General features: G+C 39.5%; 1 long non-coding RNA gene across 1 annotated transcript in view; it reads right to left on the reverse strand.

Moving 5' to 3' along the window:
• Positions 1-13,688: 13,688 nt before the first annotated feature.
• Positions 13,689-24,159, reverse strand: part of LOC107712464 (uncharacterized) — a 21,627-nt gene continuing 11,156 nt past the window's right edge. Inside the window, exons 2-3 of the long non-coding RNA XR_001636797.1 lie at positions 14,553-14,559; positions 13,689-13,699 (exon numbers count right to left, since the gene is read on the reverse strand). This is a non-coding gene — a long non-coding RNA (uncharacterized LOC107712464). The remainder of the gene's footprint in view (positions 13,700-14,552; positions 14,560-24,159) is intronic.

Genomic DNA, 24,159 nt, shown 5'->3' on the forward strand with positions numbered 1-24,159 from the left:
AGATGCAGTTCAAAGGTTTGGGGTCATTACATTACATTTTGTTTTTTTTTTGTTTTTGAAATAAATTTCACATGTTTACCACGACTGCATTTTGTTTGTTTTAAAAATATAGTACAAACAGTAATACTGAAATGTTATTACAATTTAAAATGAGTCTTTTCTATTTTTATATTAAAAATGTTATGCATTAAAATGTAATTTATTCCTGTGGTGCAAAACGTACTCGGGTACTAACGTAACCTTGGTTCCCTGAGATACGGGAACGAGTATGAGTACGAATGATTTCTGAAGGATGATGTGACACTGAAGACTGGAGTAATGATGCTGAAAATTCAGTTCCCTGTCGATACCTGTACTGCGTCTGCTTAAGACGCTATGGGAAAAACCTTTTTTCTCCTGAACTGAAACCTTTTTCAATCACGCAGTGAAACTGCACGACCATTGGTTCTTGCAGTATATAAAAAATGAACCAATGGGGACAAAGCCCGCCAGAGCCCGCCAGAATGGGCGGAGCCATCTGGCTATATAAGCGGGCGTTCGCCACAGGATTCTCAGGTTACTTCGACTGAAGCGACGACTGAGTCGTGCGGCTACATAGCACGGCTAGCAACACAGTACTCGGTTCTGAATCTCAGGGAACCGAGGTTACGTTAGTAACCGAGTACGTTCCCTGTCGATACTACACTCGTACTGCGTATACTTAAGACGCTATGGGAACACAGTACAATCACGCCGTGCTAAGGTAGAGGAACGACTATAAGTATCATAACTTCCGTAAGCAAGCAATGCCCATAGAGAAGTTAATAACAACCCAAGGCTAAGACGGGCTGAGCTCCTTGAGGTCACACCCGGCCTGGATAATCGTTCCAGAGTACTCATGCAACTTCGGCACCCTAGGGGTCGAGAGCTGAAAGGTGAACTAATGCCAGAGAGCTTGAGCGCGACATGGTCAAGGGCTCTCTGTCAGATTTGTTTGTGTAACGCAACACGTGTCTCTTCAAGCGGAGAGGATCCTGGCCTGCAAGGCCGGGACTTCCAGGTTGTAAAACCTTGCGAATGTGGACGGCGAGGCCCAGCCGGCCGCCTCACAAATATCCGCTATGGACACACAGCTGGACCACGCCCAAGACGAGGCGATGCCTCTGGTAGAATGGGCCGTACTCCGATGGGACATTGAAGGCCCAAGGAAGAGTACGCTAGCGTGATAGCGTCTACTATCCATCTAGAGAGTCTTTGCTTGTGACCGGATGCCCTTTGGTGCAATTACTGAAGCTGACAAAAAGTTGTTCCGACTGTCTAAAAGGGGCGGAACGCTCAATGTAAATTCTCAGAACTCTGATGAGGCAAAGCAGAGATAACTCTCCATCTTCTTCAGAGGGAGGAAGCGCAGAGAGCGTAATGACTTGTGCTCTGAAAGGAGTGGAGAGCACCTTGGGTACGTAACCATGCCTTGGCTTCAGGACGACCTTAGAGTCGTTAGGCCCGAATTCCAGGCAGGCAGGGCTAATGGAGAGCGCCTGCAGGTCCCCTATTCACTTTACCGATGCTAGTGCCAGAAGCAGAGCAGTCTTCAGTGACAGTGACAGAATGTTGGTGGACTGTAGCGGTTCAAAAGGGGGGCCCTTCAGGGCCCTCAGCACAGTGGGCAGATCCCATGAAGGGACGTTTAGGGGGCGAGGCGGATTCAGCCTCCTGGCTCCCCTCAAGAAGCGGATAACCGCGCTGTTTCTGCCCACCGATTGGCCTGCAATAGGGGCATGAGAGGCCGCTATAGCCGCTACATAAACTTTGAGAGTAGATGGGGAGCGTCCCTTATCCAACAGCTCTTGCAGGAATGACAACACCTCTGACAGATCAGAAGTAGGAGGGTCTTTGTCGAGGTTTAGACACCAAGTGGAGAAAATAGACCACTTAAGGGCGTAGAGGCGTCTCGTAGACGGGTCTCTAGCCTCCGAAATTGTGTTTAAGACTCGCTCTGGGAGGCTTGAAGGCTCCCGTTGAGCGGCCAGAGGTGTAGAGCCCAGAGATCGGGCCGAGGGTGCCATATTGTCCCGTTCGCTTGAGAGAGGAGATCTCGTCTCAGCGGAATGGGCCAAGGGGCCACTAACAACAGCTGAGTCAGCTCTGATAGCCACAGCTGGTTCTTCCAGAGAGGGGCCACCAGGAGAACCTTGTGTTTTTGTTCCCTGATTCGCCTGATTACCTGTGGGATCAGGGCGATCGGGGGAAATGCATAAAGAAGGAGGTTGGGCCAATCGTTGTCCAACGCGTCCTTGGTCTTTGAATAATAAATTGGGCAGTGAGAGTTTTCTTCTGAGGCAAAGAGGTCTACCTCAGCCTCGCCGAAGATCTCCCAGATTCCCATGGTCACGCCCTGTTCCATCCAGCGAGAGCTCTTACAGGGGGCCAGGGCTGTTATACAGGCCTGATTCACCCTGACCTGCAGGTGTCCATGACGCAACACATGGGATGGAACCCATGGTTTCAGCCAGCACTGAAGGGGGCACATACGAAGCAGACCTAACTGTAGTGCTGGCGATGCTGCAGCCATGAGGCCTAGCATCCTCTGAAACGTTTTGAGAGGGCGAGTGGTACCAATCTCGAAGGAGGCCGCCAGTTTCCGTATGGCCGGAGCGCGTTCCGGTGCGACTACAGCTCTCATTTGAGCTGAGTCAAAAACTGTTCCCAGGAACGATATTCGCTGGCTGGGGAACAACGTGCTCTTGGCAAAATTGACCCTGAGTCCCAGGCGCTCTAGGTGGCTGAGGAGGAGGGTCCTGTGTGATAGTAGTTCTGCCTCCGACTGGGCCAGAACGAGCCAGTCCCCCCAACCTGCATTGAAGGCATCTGTCGTGACAACTGTCCTTCTGTAAACCATTCCCATGGTCACACCTTGTTCCATCCATCGAGAGCTCTTCCAGGGGGCCAGGGCTGTTATACAGGCCTAATTCACCCTGATCTGCAGGCGTCCGTGAACCCATGGTTTCAGCGATGCCACAGCCATGAGGCCCAGCATCCTCTGAAACGTTTTGAGAGGGCGAGTGGTACCGATCTCGAAGGAGGCCGCCAGTCTCCGTATAGCCAGAGCCCGTTCCGGTGCGACTACAGCTCTCATTTGAGCTGAGTCAAAAATTGTTCCCAGGAGCGATATTCGCCAGAACGAGCCAGTCGTCAAGGTAGTTAAGAATGCGGATTCCCATCTGTCTCAGAGGGGAGAGAGCCGCGTCCATGCACTTCGTAAAAGTGCGGGGAGGCAGGGATAGCCCGAAGGGAAGGACCGTGTATTGATAAGCCACTCCCTCGAAAGCAAATCTCAAGAATCGCCTGTGACGGGGGGCTATCTGGATGTGAAAAGTATGCATCCTTCAGGTCAGGAGAACAGAACCAGTCTCCTGAGTGAATTTGCGCAAGGATCTGTTTGAGCGTAGTCATCCTGAACGACCTTTTCATGAGGGCGTGATTCAGGTGTCTGAGATCGAGGATGGGTCGGAGGCTGACATCTTTTTTGGGGACGAGGAAGTAATGGCTGTAGAAGCCCGACTCGCTCTGAGTTGGAGGAACTGTTTCTACGGCTCCTTTTGCCAGCAGATTCATCACCTCTGATTCCTCGTTTTATTATCCCCATGACCCATCTCGACACTCCGGGGATGGCCTGCCAGGCCTTGGCCCGTGTGGCGAGGGGTTGGATTAACTCGAGTGACTGGCCTCACGGGGGCAGAACACTCATGAGAAATGGAAGAGGAAATTTGCTCTCTTTTTGAAAATGTTTGTGTTTTATTTTTCCCGCTATAACAGCGGCTGATTGCTTGGGTGCTTGAACGGACCCGTTTTTTGCAACAAACACATTTTCCTCTGTACCTGGAGTTGAACGGGGTGTCATGAGGTCTAAGAGAGGCTACTTGGGAGGCGGTCCGGCCTTAGCGAGACCTGGCACCATCCTCTTCCTGTTCCGCAGATCAGGAAGACACCTGAGGCGCCGGGTCCAACGCAATCTTGGGTCGGGGTCCCTGGCACTTAGGATGAGGGTAGCGTCTGGCCGAGCGGGTGCATCCTCGCGTCTGCTGGGCCTTAGCGGGCTGAACAGCGGGGCGGCTTGGTGCTGGCTTCATGGGCTGCTGAGTCGGTGTAGACTTAGGGCGACTAGAGGTAGCAGCGGAGCTGGAGTGCTTTGGCAGAAAATGTCGCATAGCTTGGGACGATTTCTGTGCCTCCATGAAGCGCTCGGTGAACCCTTCGACCGCAGGTCCAAAGAGACCCTTGGGAGAGACCAGAGCGTCAAGGAAGGGGACTTTATCCGCGTCCTTGATTTCCGTTAGTGTCAGCCATAAATGGCGCTCGAGCAACACAAGGCTGGAGCGGTGGTCTTGGTGGCGCGCAGAGCCAGGTCGGTTGTGCTCTTCAGCTCCCTGAGGGTCGCGGGGTTCAGGCCAGACTCATCTGAAGATGCAAGGATCTTGGTCTGAAAGACCTGGAGGACCCCCATTGAATGAAGCGCCGAAGCCGCCTGTCCAGCTGAAGTGTAGGCGCGTCCAGCGAGAGCTGAAGTGGCCCTACAAGGCTTGGACGGATGAGCGGCCTTTGCTCTCCAGCCGATAGCCGAAAAACCCCCTATATATATTTTTTAGGATTCTTTGATGAATATAAACTTTAATGCATCCTTGCTGAATAAAACTTTCGAATGGAAATGTGTATATATTATTGTTCTGGCAAAAATGCAATTAAACTGAATGCAAGTTTTCTGATAAGCATGATCATTGTTGTGAGCTGTGAAGAGTAAGACCACACAAGAAATAGTAACTTTGCCTGTGAGCGAGTGTGTGTATGTGTGAGACCTATAGCAGCTGTGTTGTTTTTTGCCCTGTCCAGCTGACTGCACCGCTGCTAAATAGCAGGAGTGGTCCTCCATTCTCCGAGTTGCCATATTTCATTTAAACACACACACACACCTGAATGCATACACACTTACATTCACACACAGACCAAGCGGTCTGGCTCGGGCTGAAGCCAGCAGAGGTGAAGCTACAAGAGGGGTGTGAGCTGTAATTTGGGGATTGTTTGAAGTATACAGCTGTCAGGCTCCTAACATGTCAGATTTGATCTCACGACTTGATTTGTGGAACTTCAAACCCCACAAATCGCACAAGGTGTGTGTGATTCTCTGCTGGTGCAGGTCACCATATGCTCTTCAGGCAATGTAGAGGAAGGATAGTGAGTTTCAAGAGACTGTTCCCAATATATAGTGGATAATATGATGTGTATTGGTTGTTTGGACTCTCTGTTGTAAAAGCACCGTCCCAAGTGTTCATATGGGTATGCTAAACACCAAGTAAGCTCCTCAGGTGATATCACACCCATGCGCCACTCAACACCCCACTTCTGTCCTTTCACACACACACACACACACACACACACCATTACCAGCTTTCTGTTGATTTAGGCCTGTGAGCTAATTCATTGAGATTGAAAAGGCAATCATGTGTCTTTATTTGCCTTTTAGCTTAGCATGTTAGCATTCACTTCTGATTTGATGTAGACAGTCCTGTGAGTCTTTGAAATCCCTCAAAACATGTGTCCGTTCACCCCCTCGCTCTCCTCATGTGTAGTCTACTCAGTAATCACAGAGTGGAGGATACCGACAACTTGTTCTGTCAATGAATGTGTTTTTTCACCTCCTCTTAAGTGAGTTGCCATTCTGTAGCTTTGGGTCGGTTCAGCCCAGCTCATTATTGAAGGCATGTTTGAAATATGGCGCCTGCGGGCAGCCGCCTGACTCTTTGACTCTTTACCCTGAGACTGCCCTGGCTGATGAGTCTGATAACACACACGCTCACCTGGACATAGCCAAGGGACTTTTAAAATAGTGTTTCTTTTAGTGGTTTATCACCCTTAAATCTCAGGCCATAATGAAAATGCCATGTGGACTTACCTTATGGCAAAACATGCCTCATGTTTTTTATGCATGTGAAAAAGACTGGTTTGAGTAAACTAGACTTTTCAAACTTCGAAAAAGCAGTATTGCCACACCATTTACTGTACAAGTTTATGCACATTGGGCCATGCTGCTCGTATGGATGATGTGAGTTTGAAGCATTTCTTTATTTTCTTATCCACATTTTATGTTGTCTCTCAACAAATATTATTGAATATAGTTTTTTTCAATGGCCAGTTCCATTATCCAAATCCCAAAATGTGGTTACAGTGTCAAAAAGTAACAATAACTGAGTAAATATAATCAATCCTGCTGTACATTGCCATAATTTAAGCATTATAATTGAGAAAAAACGACAATGACAGTTTTGTGCCAACAGTTACATTCAGTATGTTACAGGGGTGAATGTTATGGGGTTGAAGGTCAGTGCAACTACACCACAATTTAGAGTAAGCTTGTGCTCTTTGACAATAATAGTCTTTTCTGTAAAAAATTAGAAACATTTTTCCCTATAACAGAGCTTATACTGAGCTTGACAAGGCCAATGTAATTAGAATCATAATAAAATACTGAACAATACAGGTGAATGGGAACAAGCAAATTTATGATATTTGCCTTAAAATAATAAAATGTAACAATTTTTTCATTGTTACACACCAAAATGTGTTTTCGAATTTCAAATTTCAAGTATCCTGACTGAGTTCTGTATCCTGCTACATATATCAGTAGTAGGAAATAGGCAGACACACACATAAGACACAAATTGCACTATTTCCTGAGAATCATCCATAAATTATGTTGCTCATAAATAGCTCATCTTGAATGGACACACATGCTGGTGCATGAACACATGCAGAGAGCTGACAAACTTGTCCTCAAGTGGCCGCACACAGTACAGACCTGTGTGAATGTGGAGCACTGGATCAACTAAGACCATTGTTATGGAGGAAGCTATTGCATCAAGCAATCGATTATTGCTGGTTCCTGTTTCTACTGTATATGGTATTATACAGTGATAGCAGGGTGGTACTGGAAATTACACCATTATACATACATTCTCTATGAGAGGCTGGATAGCCCCACTATAAATACACACTAGTGACACTAGTGAGCTTTTCCGTTAAGGGGATATATTTACCTAACTTATGGCATTTTTTTTTCATTTACCCGTATAAGGGCAAATTTTAGTAAATGTGTTCATTATCCCATCAAATTCATTATCAGCCGAATCCATTTTTGCACTTCAGAGGTGGCACAGAAGCTGCATCTGAAGTCACATTTAGATGGATTTAAACAGACAGTTTAATGCAGCTTAGAGGTGACATGAATACATTTACTCTGCAATTACAATTGCATAAATAATGTTGAGATTATTTTAAATATAAAACTTTGAATACAGAAATATGAAAATATGGAAATATTGAAATAATACTGTACTTTTAAACATTAATCTGAAACTGCCAAGTGAATGTTAATTAGTGAGTCATTTAATCATTCACTCAACCGATTCATTCAAATGGCGGATTCATTCCGCTACAAAGCAAGTGGTTTTTTTATGAATAGTTCATTCAATCATTCACTCAACCGATTTGTTCAAACAAAATTCATTCATTAATGAAATGTCATTGCCGCTGACTGACATATGAATCGCGCACATAAAGGCGCTTCTGTCAGCACGCAATCACAATACATACACATGCTGTATACACAGAATTACAGTTATAAAATGAAAAAAGTAATGCACTGTTTTTTATTTTTTTTATTATTTTTTTTTACATCTGTTCTTATTTTTAATAACAAAGATAAAATAAAAAATGACTATATTGTGATTATTAATATAGTAATTAATATTAAGAAAGGAAGTGGGCTGTTTTTTATTTTTTTAATTATTTTTTTTTACATCTGTTCTTATTTTTAATAACAAAGATAAAATAAAAAAATGACTATATTGTGATTATTAATATAGTAATTAATATTAAGAAAGGAAGTGGAGGAAACAATGCAATGTTGCTAGGTGATTTTGCTTTGGAACCTTCAGAAAACTTCAACTTGTTTTTTTCTCAGAAGTTACTTTGCTTACTTTGTCGACTTCAAACGGCTCAGTCATTCTTGTAATAATAAAAGTAATAAGTAATAAAAATAACTCATTTAAAAACAAAAATGTGCTCATTGTTACTCATTTTGTCAGCACAGGTCACAAATATACTTTTATATTGCAATAAGTTCACATTCAATCTTCAAATTAATGTAGAAACAACATAAAGACAGCATATTTTTAATATTTGTTTAATGGCATTTTTATGACTGAAGGTGAGTATCACTGATACCAAAACTACTAATGTCTCCAGAAAATAGTTTTTTTTTTCTTCCTAATATTTAACCATTGACTATTGTCATCTGGGAATGCCTTTCTGTCTTATATCTCAACTTATCTTTAACCGAATAATCTATAAACCATTTTACATCATAAACACTCTCTCTAAATATGAATCAGGAACAAAGAGGGTTTGCAAGGTGTTTCCCTGCTTGCACTGAGGGCTTAGTGACCTCTGACCCCAGCTCTCTCCCTTGCCCTTCGTCCCCAGAATGGATAAAGCAGCAAGCAAAGCAGGAAGCTCTCTGGACTCAGGATAATGGAAGATGCTGTGTGTGTTTTTGTGTGGGGTCTACTTCAACATAAATAACATTTAGAGTTGTTGTTATGGAAGGTTTTGCTGATAAAGTAGGCCCAAATATAGGTCTTTTAAGGGTTTAATAGAACATAGTGTTGTCTTTGGTCCAAACTCATATGTGCACTGCAAGGTTAAAATCACAAACGCCCACTTGTATCCCACCACACACACACACACACACAGGTTTGTTTTTGTGAAAAGTGGGGACATCCCATAGGCGTAATGGTTTTTATACTGTACAAACTGTATGTGCTATTGTCCTACACCAACCCTAACCCTAAACCTACCCCTTACAGGAAACTTTGTGCTATTTCAGATTTTCAATACACTCCATTCTGTGTGATTTATATGCGTTTTGAAAAGTGGGGACATGGGGTAATGTCCTGAAAAGTCACCTTCTCCTTGTAATACCTATGTCATACCCTTGTCATTATACAAATATATGTGCTCACTTGTCACAAAAATGCGCGCACACACACACACACACACACACACACACACACAAGATGTTCTATTGAGATTAACTTTAATGTTTCTGTTTTTGGGGTTCAAGAGACTCCATTAATATACATGTATAAATAAAAGCAGTATAATAACTTTGAAATTAATCTTTTTTGTTTTCTTCAAGTTCATTTAAAGGGATAGTCCACCCAAAAATGAGTGCACTATCCCTCACTGTTGTGTACTGTTATGAATATATTTTGTATTTTGTATATACAATGGAAGTCAATGGGAACCAAAACTGTTCAGTTACCAACATTCTTTAAGTTTTAACCCTTTAATTTGTCATTTTCATGTGAAATGTCATTTTTCATTTGGATGTTTTTTTTATAGTTATATCATAAGTCTCAACCTGATGGTTATGTTAAGTACAACGTTCAAGCTATTAAAACAGCCTTGAGGTCTCTCAGACCCCAAACAGACTGAGTGTTAAAGGTCTTGAGAACCAAAAGACAAGCTGGTGCCGCTGTATTTCAATCTTCCGATGTTGCTAAGCAGCACATCTCTGAATTAACAGGAAGTGCCTTCTTTAATCATTATTTGTATAACCAGCATTTATGTGGAGCCCTTGGGCTGTGGATCAGGAAGAGCTGGTGATGGTGGGAAGGAGGGAGAGGGAGGAAAAGGGCGGGAAAACATGGGAAGGAAAAACAAGGAGAGAAGGAAAAACAGAGGTAGAAGTTAAAGGTGATGAGAGGCAGGAATGGATAATGAGCAGGATTAGAGAAGAATGAAACACATAAATCACACACAGATACACACACACACACAATGTGCATTCACACCACTGCACATTTAAAACACGAGGATAAAGCTTACCACCTATCTGGTTACCTCTTTCCTGGGGGCCTGAGAGGAATTTGGACACATCTGGACCCAAATCCTGCAGAAAACAAAAGCTTCTCCACGGCTTTACCTAAGACACACACACACACACACAAATCGGTTTTACCCACTGGACAGATTGCGTGAAAAGAAAGACGGAGCACAGTACAAGAGTAAACAGAGAACTAATTCAGACCAGTTTTCACAAGCAAAAGAGCTAGTCATCATGTTAAGTTAGAGTTATTGCTTGTTATAATGTTCAGTGTCATAAAATATATCACAAATGTGTCATTCTCAGGAAATGGTGTATTTTTGCTGAAAGTTTAGAGATAATTACTGTACGTATTTTTAATCATTTCGTTCAAATGATTTAATGCTAAACCTTTAAGAAATCATATGTTACCTCAGACCCAAAATCTCTCACCATATGCATCCCATATAGTATTCAAATTAGTTGAGAGCATATATGGGTTTTGCGCTGTACAGTACGTCAACCTTGTCACAGTAAGTTTAGTCATATGCTTATAAGTCATAGCTTATCATTTTGTGTGCCTTGTAATAAATCACAAACTAAAAGTGTTGAAAAATATTACTAACCAATGACATTCTTCTTCCAAAACATTTCTTTGTGTCAAACCTGATAGAATGTATAGACTGAGTGCAGCAGGTCAGATGGTCCAAAATGGCTAACTACTATAGCAAATACCAAACTGTATTACATGAATATTAATTTGCTTTGCGCTGCGTATTTTATCTACAAAATGTTATCATCCACCTGGTATTAAAATGCATTTTGGTCATCCGTTCACAAGTAGGCCATTCAGGTGCAAGTAGCATTTTCACCACAAATGCGATGTGGTCAAAACAAGGGATTCAGATCTCACCAAAACACATGGATTATGCTGGAAATCGCTAATGCCATCCATATCTTTCCTTATTTTTTTGTTTGTTTGCAGGCCTTGTGATGTTCCAGCGAAAGTGTGTGACAAAATAAGAAAAATAATATGTTGTAAATAAAACAAATATTACGGGAGTGTGTTTTACAAAGAAAATACTATTTCTGTTATTCTGTTTAAAAAGGTCATGTTTAATTCAATGTGTTACTTGTAGTTTCTTTGTAATTATGAGTGAAATGTAGTAGAAATTTAGGAGCGAAAATTGCTTCAAAATCCTCCACCATTTTTTTTAGTGATTTTCATAGAAAATGCCCAAATAATTACAGATAAATACAATATTAAAAAGTAAAAGTACAAAATACTTTCAATAAAAGAAATTTTAAGTCAGATTTTTTTTTAAATTAAATATAATGAATAGTGTAACAGTGATGAAAGGGAGCAGTTCACCAATGGCTAATATTCATTTCAAATAATGTGACAGTGTCTAATTAAATGTTATATTAGTATTTTGCATAGGCTCACATAGCACCCAAATGGCCCTGTATTCTGAAGAAAACCCTAATATATTTGTTTCTCATGACTCGCTGTCAATGAAATACGAACATTAGGAAAAATGAGGAATGAATCATAAAATGTCAGGATACAATTATTTCAGCCTAATAGGTACAAATATACCACCTCAAAAAATATAAATTATGCATTCATTAGAATGCTAAGCAGAAATATACTGCCCTTATTCAAACAGAATAACAAGAACGTTCCATTGTATTTGTAGATTAGATTTCTGACGTGCCAGACAAGATTTCCCTGGAGAGAGAGGTGCTTCATAACTTTGGACTGTGTTCCCACCGAAAATGTTCTAAATATGTATGTGTGTGCTATTCATGAGCCCCTGAAGGGCTGTTTCTGTTAAGGGCCTAGATTGTTTTTACACTCTGTCAAAACCTCTTTTGCCATATGGTTTACAGTGACCCAAATGTGGCTGTTATTGAGCAGCCACTTTTAAACTAATTCTGTCCTTGTGAGTATGTGCTTTGTTAGACCCCCATAGTGGCGTCCCGCTGAGAAGCAGAGGTGTCACAGTTTGAGTGACAGGTGGATTTTAAACATCGCATACCCTGTTTCACCAGATAGCTGTGTTTCTATTCCAGAGATTTTACTGTAGCTGTAAACCGCACTGAATGTTAAAGACAAACTCTTGCACTCCAAATGGACCAAATGATCCAGACTGAATGGATGGAGAGATGAAAGAAAGAGCAAAAGTATGGAAGCCGTTTCAACCATGGGATAAAAAAGGGTAGTTTTCGACTTTTTATCTCACAGTTCTGACTTTTATTCTATCAATTCTGAGTTTATATCTCACAATTTAGAAAAAAAAAGTCAGAATTGTGAGATATAGTCACAATTACCTTTTTTTTTTTTTACATTTTTATTCCTTGGCAAATGTAAACTCAGATTTGTGAGAAAAAAGTAAGAATTGCTGGTCTATATCTCTCAGTTCTTGTAATTCTGAATTTGTTTCTTGCAATTCTGAGAATTATGAGATAACATCTTTCTTTTTTTCCCTTCTTTTTTTAATTTTTTAAGTCCTGTGGCAAAAACATGCTTCCATATATTAGTGTATTTGTGAGCCTGGGGGGAAGTTGCCTTTTTTCAAATTAATTAAAAGAATAGTTTAGCCAAAAATAAGCATAATTCTATCATAATTTCTCACACTGTTGATCCCAACCTGGGCTGCGTTTCCTAAAAGCATCGTTAGCCAACTAAAGTCGTTAGTTCCATTGAACTCTATTGGTAACGACGGAACTTGTGACCATAGTTGCTTTTTGGAAACGCACCCCTGAATGACATTATTTCTTCTGCGAAATACACAAAAGAAGATTTTTCTTAAAATGTCTCTTCTTAAAATTTTTATTTATTTATTTATTTTTGGTCTGTCATTGTTTCCTTGTATGGATGAAAAACAGAAGAAACAAAGTAATGCAAGATTTACTTGTGGGTAAATGATGAGTAAATGATGACAGAATTTCCATTTTAGGATGAATTATCCCTGTACTCAATAATCTGAAATTTAATCTCAATCCTGTATGAGAATACGATATTATTTATGGCTTGTCTGTCCTATGATTAATGAGCATGTTTTGTTAAAGGCCTCATTGTTGTAGTTCTGATGACCGTCTGTTTTGCTCCCGTAAGAGGCACAATCATCATCCTGTTGTTGAGTACAATGGCTTCTGCTCTTATTGTTAACAGACGCGTGCTAGCATGTGAATTATTGGCAGTGCGTCGTCTCTTTGCACGTGTGTGTGTGTGTGTGTGTGTGTATCCTGGAGTTCTTAGCGCTCTGTGGGGGTCTCTTTGCACGTGTGTGTGTGTGTGTGTGTGTGTATCCTGGAGTTCTTAGCGCTCTGTGGGCAGTCAGTAAAGCACAACAAACAATCTGTAAGACCATGCAGACACTGAGAGCCGGTAGCTGTGTTTATGTGTACATGTGCTCGCGTGCTTGTGTATGTTCACTCTAAACTTCCTTATCGTCATGTTAGTCTTTTAATCAAGCGCTGCAGCCAGAACCAATCAAGAACTGGCACAAATCACTTTCCTTCCACTCTGGTCTTTTCCTTCTCAGAAAATCGCCAGTCTACTCAATCCTCTCTTTCTTTCTCTTCCTTGTCTTGCTCTCTCCTTCTTTAGCAGTTGAAGGCCATAAACAGCCCTTGTGAAATTGAAGCATACTTTAGCATACTTTTGAAAAGAGTGCTTATTACAGAAATAATTTACTTTAAAAGAATATACTTGTGTGCACTGTTAATGTATTATAGTTTAAATGTATATTAAATGTAATTTTTAGAATGCTTTTTTGACCCACTTAAGTAAGACTTACATATTTATATTTTTATAAATATATTTCATTGTCTTTGAAATATTGTTAAAATGTACTGTCAAATCAAGCACCTAGGATTTTTTTTTTTAACTTTATTACAAAGTGCGCCAAAGTGTATTTAGGTATCTTAAGAAACAAAGTCACTCTTTTTTATTACACTTAAGTGGCCTTTTATATTATATTATATTATATTATATTATATTATATTCAAATATACTTTTAAGATTTGTTGTACACTACTAGTACACATTTTTATACTATTAAGCGCATTTCTTTTTCACAAGGGACGACAGAGTTCTTCAGCATTTCCGTCTCAGCAGCTGATTCTAATATTACCTTCATTATTTATAGATGATTATAGCACACACACACACACACACACATACACACACTGTCATTACAGGCTAAAAGGTTATGGCTATTATCATACCAAACCAATGGGATGTGGAAAAGGAAAAAAATACACATACATAGGGCAGAGAAGTATTTGGATGCACATTTAAAAAAGTATGCATGTAAGGAATCTCAATCCCGCCTCAGGTAATTGCAACTTTATCTCACAAAATGCTACTTTATTTGTCATAATTGCAACTTTATTATTATTATTATTATTTTTTACCTACAGTTGGTACTATGTCAGAAAGTGATTAATATCCTTCCAACTGGCGTCTGATGACCTTCAACATTCAAATTTGGTTGAAAAAATGTCATGTGTGACTTCATATGTGCCAATGTTTTGCTTAAAGTACAAATAAATAGTTGGTTTATATGTTATTATTTAAAGCAATGACATTCATATATTTTAAGAATGTCTTAAGTGACTAAATACTTTTTGGGACCACTGACACAAACACACTCCAAAAGGCCAAGTTTATGGTGTGTAACAGGCTATTATTGGACTCTTTGGTGCTCTAAAACAGACAGAGGTTACTCTTTTGGAGCACTTTAGACAGACCTTCATGTTTACGTCTGCCTGCTGCTGGTGAGCACTGACAAACTGCCCTTTAACGATGGCACATGGGCTCAAAGCCAGTGTCAAAGCCATGTGTGTGTCTCTCATAATGCACACAAATAACAAGCAGCACTGGTTGCTGTGGGAAAATATTTGCTCTGGCTACTTTCTTTAGACACTCGCAGACCTCCAGTCGGTATTAGCATTAGAGCTCAGGGTCACTAAAAGACAGAGTTAACAAACTGAAGAAATGTCCCCAGAAATGCTGATATGAAGTCAGGGAAGGAAAAAGGAAAGGGGTCCACACACACACAGACACACACACACACACACACACACACACACACAGCCAAGCAGCTGACCTCCATCTTCTAAATGCTGACAGCTGCAGTACACCCATCAACACACACACAGAGACCTCTGTAAGCCTTTTTTGTTTGATTATAAACAGATTATTTCTTAGCTGGGTGTTTCACTAAATAATGTATACAGTGTCCAGACTTGGGCACTTTTGGGACACCTACAAACCAAACAAACCTCTCTTTGTGATTTGATATTTGATCATATAATTACAAAATACATACTTTAAAGTGTGTTTAAGCTTCTGAAATCTTGAGATCTGCTGTACACTGTCATTCAAAAGTTTGAGGTTAGTAAGATTTGTTAATGTTTTGGACAAAAGTCTCTTATTCTCACCAAGCTTGCATTTATTTGTTCAAAATCATTTGATCAAAAACAGTAATGATGTAAAAAAAATGATTAAGTTTATGTAAAATAAATGTTTTCTATTTTAATATATTTAAAATTAAAAGGATTTTTTTTTTCAGTATCTTTAAGTCTTCAGTGTCACATGGTCCTTCAGTAATTATTTTAATATGCTGTTTTGCTGCTCAATAAACATCAATGTTGAAAACAGTTGTGCTGCTTAATTTGTATTTTTTTTATGGAAACCATTCTTTTTCAGGATTCTTTGATAAATAGAAAAGAACAAATAAAAAACAGCTGTTATTTGAATCAAAAATCTTTTGTACATTATAAATGTCTTCATTGTCACTTTTGATCATTTTATCATGTTCTTGCTCAATAAAAGTATTAATTTCTTATTAAAAAAAAAAGAAAAATCTTACTGACCCCAAACTTTTGAATGCAATTGTATATGTGTGTGAATTAATCACCTACTTTTGTGGAGATCAAGCAACGATCCATAAAAAGGTACAAAATCTGTCACTGATGTGGTACCTTTTAAAAGAAACACGTTGTACCTCTTAGGTACTAATATGTACCTTCAAGGTACCAAAAGGGACCATTTAGGTACAAAAGTGTACCTTTTGAAAAGGTAATGCCCCAGTGACTGCTTTTGTACTTTTTTTCTGAGAGTGTATGAGGAAAAAAGGGCTTAATAAACATACTAAATAATGTTTTAATGAAGATGTATAGAACATTTTCTGTCAGGGTTATGTGTAGTTTTAGGAGATTGAAAAAACCCCTGAAGTAATTGGAAAGTCCCAAGCATGGCTTCACAAAGGGGTGACAAACAACATCATTTCCCATTGACCATCGTTTGTGCATTTGTTTCTGTGTGGATTTGTGTGCTACTCTGTGCTTTATGTCCTGTAATCCAAGTAAGCATTTAATGGTCCATGACTAGGCCTGGTGGTCTCAAAAAATCAAAAGACAGAGGGAAGGAGACAAAGAATGTGATAAAAAGACTTTACTGATGGATGTAAAAGATTCCCTGTGACAGGTGAGTGAAAGAAGAACTGACCCGAGCTCTTAAAGAAGCTCTCAGCAAACAACAAGAACAGACTTGCTGAAACTCGCATCCTCTGCTTCTGCTTCACCTTGCTCTTCAACTTGCTCAGAGATTGCCCTTTCATTGACACATCAACTTTGTATAGTACTTTTCTGCTTATGAGAAAAAAAAATCCAACAACATATAAGACAATTGTTAATGAGACTATATTTTTGCTTTATTAAAAATACTGTGCTGAAAATAATGCATATAGAGTCCAGATTATTGAAAAAAAAATCTGAGTTCAGACTGAAATATCTGATGTTCGATTGCAGAGTTTTGTACAGGTCTGAGCACAGTGTGAGACGTTCTGAAACTCTAGATGATATGTGAGATTACTGAGGTCTTAGGAAAAAAATCTAAGAAAGCAAGAGACTTCAGTAAAAAACCTCCAGTTGCATGCTGCTTAGGAGAAATAAATGAGATCTATGTGTGTTTTTATTGTATTTTTTTTTAAAGATGTTCTGATCTTTAAAATATAGAATGCATCATCAAGAACATTTTCGATCTTCAAAGAGTCACAGATCAGCTCAAGAAGACAAGACTTTTTTTTTGCTGAGAACCATTGAAGAACCATTCTCCTTAAAGGAATACTGTAGTTCACCAAAGACTGAAAATTTGCTTGAAAAATGTTCTCACCCTCAGGGCATCCAAGATGTCGTTGTTTCTTCATTGGAACAGATTTGGAGAAATTTTGCATTACATCACTTGCTCACCAATGGATCCTCTGCAGTGAATGGGTGCCGTCAGAATGAGAGTCCAAACAGCTGATAAAAACATCACAATAATCCACAAGAAATCCACACCACTCCAGTCCATCCCCTCTTGTCCTCTGACATCAAATATCAACAGACATATGTTTAGAACAAACATGAATCTTTTCGCTTCACAAGACAACAATTGATGGACTGGAGCGGTGTGGATTGCTTGTGGATTATTGTGATGTTTTTATCAGCTGTTTGGACTCTCATTCTGACGGCACCCATTCACTGCAGAGGATCCATTGATGAGCAAGTGATGTAATGCTACATTTCTCCAAATCTGTTCCAATGAAGAAACAAACTCATTTACATCTCGGTTGGCATGAGGGTGAGTAAATTGCAGCAAGTTTTCATTTTTTGGGCGAACTGTTCTTTTAAGAGTGTATGAGCAACTTCTTCTTCACATTTTCATGCTCACATTTGGACACACAGGCACTCTTCAGATGTGCTTTGACTGCACTCAGACCTTCATGATGGGTTTATATTAAAACTCAGAAGAGAGGCAGATGTGCAGACGATTACAGGATATCTCTCCCTCTCTCACACTCACACATGTTATTTTCCTGTATCTTAAGATGGAAGGTGTTTCCTGTGGTAGTTCTGCCTGTTGCTGATTAGGCATCATACATCTCCCATCTGAAAGGAAGGCTAAAGAGCAGGAGAGAGACAGACAGGGAGGGGGAGTCTGCTGGACAAGGTCAAGGCCCGCAACCACACCCTACCCTCCCCGACCCGACCACGATGCACACACACACACACACACACACACACACACACACACATCATGTAACTCGCGTTACTTGTAATGCGTTACCACCAACACTGATCCTTACTAACACAACTATTGTTCATAAATGAGTACCTGAAGCAAACACACACACACACACACACACACGTCTGGTTTGCTATCCTTGTGGGCACTCTCCATAGGCGTAATGCTTTTTCTACTGTACAGACCGTATATTCTATCGCCCTACACCAACCCTACACCTAAACCTACCCCTTACAGGAAACTTTCTTTATTTTTAGATTTTCACTAAACTTCATTCTGTGTGATTTATTAGCTTGTTTTAGTCAATTTACCTCAATTTAGGTCCCCACTGTGACACAAGTCCCCATGAGTCTGTGTGTATTCAGGTTTAAGTCCCCACCAGAATAGAAAAACAGGCACACACACACACACACTTACATCCTGGAACAAGGAGACTTCTTTGAATGGAAGTCGATGAAGAAGATGACTCTTAAAAAGACATATCGTTCCAAACCTGTATGACTTTCTTTTTTGTAGAACAATAAAGAAGATATTTTGAGAAAATTCGTAGTGTTTTGTGTCGATACAATGAATGTAACCAAAATTGTTTGGTTACCAAGATTCTTTTTTTTTGTTTTTTGCAGAAAAAAGAAAGTCATGAATCTTTGAAACGTAACAAAGGTGAGAAAATGATAACAGAGTTTTTATTTTTTTGGGTGAATTATTCCTTTAAATAAACTGATTTTTTAAAAAATGAATTCATATTGTAAAAACTTTTCAAATATGATATATTAAATGTGATGTGTGAAGAAGAGCAAAACAAAATAAAAAAAAATAAAAATCCATGTAAGGTAACACTTTATTTTCATTGTCCACTTTAGACATTTGCTCTTTATAGTTAACTTGGCAACTATGATGGTCTCCAAAAGACATTGTTATGCATATAAAGACATCGCAAGTATGTCAACTTATTCTAACCATAACGCTAACCCTAACAGTCTAATACTCCAAAGATTCTCTAATAAGAGTAACTTGACATGTAGCTGCAAAGTTACTTATAGTTAGTAAAATGTCTAAAGTGGACTATCGAAATAAAGTGTAACCCAATGGAAACATCATGTGAAAAAATGTGAAAAATGACATTTCCACCACAGTTTGTGCAGATTTTTTTCCAAAAGTCCACCCGGCCAGACGTGGCTAGACTTGAAGAAGCCAATAAACACAAACACCTCTCTTACTCACACAGCAAATCACAGTTTGTCACTTGTGCACATTCTAATAACGGGTCACAATGAAATAGTTTAGGGGTCAGTGCTGAAAACAGGACAGAACCCCACCTCTAGGCATTGTGGGAACAATAGCAGGATGGGAGAACTAATTGAAGTAAAAGCACGAGAGAGTTACAGTGTGTGTATGTGACAGAGAGAAAGAGAGAGAGAGTGGTCAGAATCAGTTTGTTTTGTCTAGAGAGGTGATTGGAGTATACAGTGATACATTTTTTTTTTTACGTGACTGTTATATATGAATTTCTGTGTGTTTTGATGTTCAATTGTGTGTAGGCATTACAAGCGCTGTGAAAAAAAAAGTGAAAAAAAATGCAAAAGTTGATCTTGAAATGGTGACTTTTTTGTTGATTTAATCTGTAAAATCATTACAGAATGAGAAAATGTTCAATTATATTGCCTTCTATCTGTTAAAGTTGTTAATAAAAATAAATATAATGCGTGGGGGGTACTTACTTTTTCACAACTCTGTCTGTGTGTGTACGCTGTGCTGATTTTGCAGGTTATAAATGACAGCAGATATGCACGAGAGTGTGGGAAAGTGTGTCACAGTTCACCCTAATTCAATAAATCATGATAAAATACTTTCACTTATTGCAATTTATCACTGTTGTACTGTCATTTCCTCTCTGTCCTCCCATGAAGCTGCAAACAAGCAGCACAAGATTTACACTTGGTCTAAAGCTATTTTTCTAGAAGACAGAGGTCAACTGAAGAGACAAGCATCTTCCTAAACTATAATAAGACACTGTTTTTTCTTCACTGACCCTAGTTCTCAGAGTGAGAACTGAATCCGCTATAGGTTGTGGGACAGACATGCTATAACCTGTATTCTCCCCCGAACTTCTTTTTTTTGACGCAGGTTAATGAAAGTTTTCAGTGAGACGGAAAACTGGAGGGCAGATTGGCCTCAACTTTGTCACAGTGTTCAGTTTGGTGTACGCCACAATGCCAGCAGCTTATGGGCAACATCCGCAACACACACACACACACACACACACACACTGATCTGAATTCTTTTCTGTTGTATTTGACCCCTCACCTGTATGGTAATTTGTAACAGGAGGTCAGAAAATGGGGCCCCAAAGACAAGCCTCAACACACCTGCTGACTCTCTGCTGCTCTCCTTCTGACAGACTTAGCCTTTGGGTGTGTGTGTGTGTGTGTGTGTGTGTGTGTGTGTGTGGAAATTGCCTGACACAAGTGACTTATTAGACTAAATGGTAACGATGATGGTGCTGATGGCGTGTTAATGTTCTCTCAAGAAATAATGCAAAGGAAACTAGAAAACACTTATTATCTTGAGCACTATTGCTTCTCAAGGAAACTGGTCTTGTTTTAGGTATGTTCAGATGTATTTACTGGAAAACAAGATAAAATACGGATTAAGAAAATGAACATTTAGTGCATAGACAGACCTCTGCAGTTGCTGTATGACCACACACAGAGCCAGAGTCAAAAATGAACAGGCCTGTCAACACACAACGCCACGTCACGTGTGTCTGTTTCTCCACACACATGCACACATTACACTATCTTATGCATAAGGGACCAATTTAGGTTTGGCACAAGTTCAAAAAGAACACAAAAAAGAGTGAGAACGTGAGAGAGAAAGAAGCAGAGTTGGAATGAACGGAAGAGAATTGAGATACTTAATTGATATTAAGTTGTCGAATTTGTGTGTAATTTCCAAATTACATCCTCTCTTGCCTCAATGTTTCCTGTGCAGATTTGAGTATAAATCAAAATTCATACACATTTAGAGTGATTTACAGAAGTGACATAGATCATAGGTTTATTAAAAATAATTAAGACAAAGTATTAAAATTCAAATAAGGGAAGAGAAAGAACAAAAATCCATTCACAATGTATGTAATAAGGAAATAAATTAAAGCCATCAACTGGAATAAAATAACGTGCAGTGATGTAAAAGATGTAAAGATTACATAATAAATCAAGTCTACCATGAAGAGACTCACTGTACTTTAATGATAATAGCTTCCAGTCAAACTCTTATTGCAGCATTTGTAAACCAGATATATTGGGAATGGGAAGAACCCTTGGTGCTCCCTCTCCAGTGTCGTTCATCTCTTTTTCCCGTGGCCATAACTCAACCCTTGACTTCCTTTAGGAGGAGAACCATTACACTCAAAGTACACACCCATACCCTCCAATACTCTTCTATTACACAGTACGCACACCCTAATTATAGGAAATGCACACTCAAAAGCACACTAACTGCATACTAGTATTACAATTCCACTACAAATGACTCCTGGAAGTCTTTAAGTGCCCAGTTGAGCCCTGCAGGCATGTTTGAGATTATGAAAACACGACAAAGGCTCTTGTTTAATCCGGATCAATATCAACTTCTCTTACTTAAGGAAAGATTATTTTAAAACCACTTAGTATATCCTAGTCACTGCATATATATGCACTAAAAACAACTCAGAATACCCTAGCAATCACATAGCAATGCACTAAAACCCACTCAGAAGACTTTATCAACTGCATTGCAATGCACTAAAAACACCAACAACACTAAACACCACTCAAAACAACCTAGCAACAGAAAGCAACACACTAGAAACCACCTACAACACTAAAAAACACTCAGAACACCCTAGCAACAGAGAGCAACACACTAGAAACCATCTACAACACTAAAAACACTCAGAACACCCTAGGAACAGATGGCAACACACTAGAAACCACCCACAATACTAAAATAACACCCAGAACACCATAGCAACTGCATTGTAACACACTAGAAACCACCCACAACACTGAAAATCACTCAAAACACCCTAGCAATTGCATAGCGACACACTAGAAACCACCCACAACACTAAAAACACTCAGAACACCCTAGGAACAGAGAGCAACACACTAGAAACCATCTACAACACTAAAAACACTCAGAACACCCTAGCAACAGATAGCAACACACTAGAAACCATCTACAACACTAAAAACACTCAGAACACCCTAGCAACTGCATAGCAACACACTGGAAACCACCCACAACACTGAAATTCACTCAAAACACTAGCAACTGCACAGCAACACACTAGAAACCACCCACAACAACAACAACAAAAAAACACCCAAAACACCCTAGCAACAGCATAGCAACACATTACAAAATACACAAAACATCCTAGCAACTGCATAGCAACAGACAACAACAACAAAAAAAACCTAACACCCTGCAACACATTAAAAACCAGCCAGAAGACCTTAACAAATGCAAACATTTTTACATGAAAAAGTACATTCATACTAACAAGGAAAATGTGCAATGACTAAACTCTAAACAGTTTAACATTTATAATATAGGTTTAATTTATGTCTGTTATTAGATATTTTCTTTTTTTGTCTTTACCTCCATTTCCTCCTAATCTGTGTGTTTTATCTCTGTAGAGGAGGTGTGGGCCTGTCTGATGACATCAGAGAACTGGCTTACTGCCATAGCAACATCTGTGCAAACCTGAACCGCACGAAACCTGACATCTAACTTATAGCCACAAATTTGTTTTCACACACACGGTTGTGTAAATTATCTTGCCCTGCTCACAGTTAAGGCTGCAGGCTGAAGTGTGTGATGGGATTTTTCCTCTGGGGAAAAGAGCCGCATGAGGGAAACCTCCAACCGACAGAGATGAAACCCTCCAGTATCACATAACACACAACTGTGTGAGTAGGTATTTGTGTGTGTGCGCTTGTGTGAATACATGCAGTACAATTCATTTTGTTAACCTCTAATGGCACTCTACTGATTGACATCAAAGACAATTTCTCTGCTGATTGCAATTTGGGCATTGTGTGGTATGTGTCTCAATATGGTCATGTGTGTTTATAATCTGTGTGTGTGATGAAATCTTATGTGCAATTGACCTCAAAGCAATCAAATATGCACACGCTGGACCCACATGCTCAATCAAGGTTTTCAGTGGCATATGTCTATAATTAGTGGGAAAAAAAGAGTATCGGGTTTTATAGACAATATGATTATAACGGAAGGAAAACGTGTACGAGAGGCAGAGCGCACCTGTGGCCACATCTTGAATCGCCATAAAATTATGAAGCTAAATGACTGACCGGATCAGCACATCTGCCAAAAAAATATTATTATGAGCATATGGGAAGGATGCTTGCAGGAAACACCTTCACCTTTTCACCATTAAATCTTGCATTACTCTAAAGTGCTCATATGCACACAGACATTGGTTTTATTATAGTGGAAACTTCCCATTGATTTCTATTGTTTTAATATTAAGCAGCTCATAGCTGTTCCAGATAATGAGCAGCTTCGATGGCTGTCATGACTGATTTGGAACACTCGCCATTAAATATAATTATACAGTATATAAATATAAAAATATTATAAAAAATTACTATTATTATAAAAGCAATAAGATAAGAAATTAGAAAAATAACACAACAACAATAGTAGTAATAATAATAATAATAATTATTATTATATATTATATTAACACAGGCAATGCAAAGGTAATGACATAAAACACTAAAAACACTCATAAGCATAAATCTGTATAGAACAATAAATACACACAGAGAGAGAGAGAGAGAGAGAGAGGACCAGGCCTGGAGTTTATTTTACTTGGCAAAAAAAAACAAACAAACTGAACTATTTGCAAAAAAAAACAAAAAAACAGGAACTCTGAACAATGTATCATCAATGTCTTTGGGCGTCTCACCTGTCAATTTAGATACTAGTATCCTCTTGTAACGTAGTTTGTAGATCGGGAAGAAGGAGGCGGGAACCGGCGAACACTCAAAGAAAACTTTAATAAAATAAACAAACACAAAATAGCGCGACAGCCCCTCGCGGACGACTGTCGCGCACAAATAAAACCAAAACACAAAATAAACTCCAGGCCTGGTCCTCTCTC

This window comes from Sinocyclocheilus rhinocerous, unplaced genomic scaffold (genome assembly GCF_001515625.1).
Source record: "Sinocyclocheilus rhinocerous isolate Xijiao unplaced genomic scaffold, SAMN03320098_v1.1 scaffold87, whole genome shotgun sequence".
NCBI lineage: Eukaryota > Metazoa > Chordata > Actinopteri > Cypriniformes > Cyprinidae > Sinocyclocheilus > Sinocyclocheilus rhinocerous.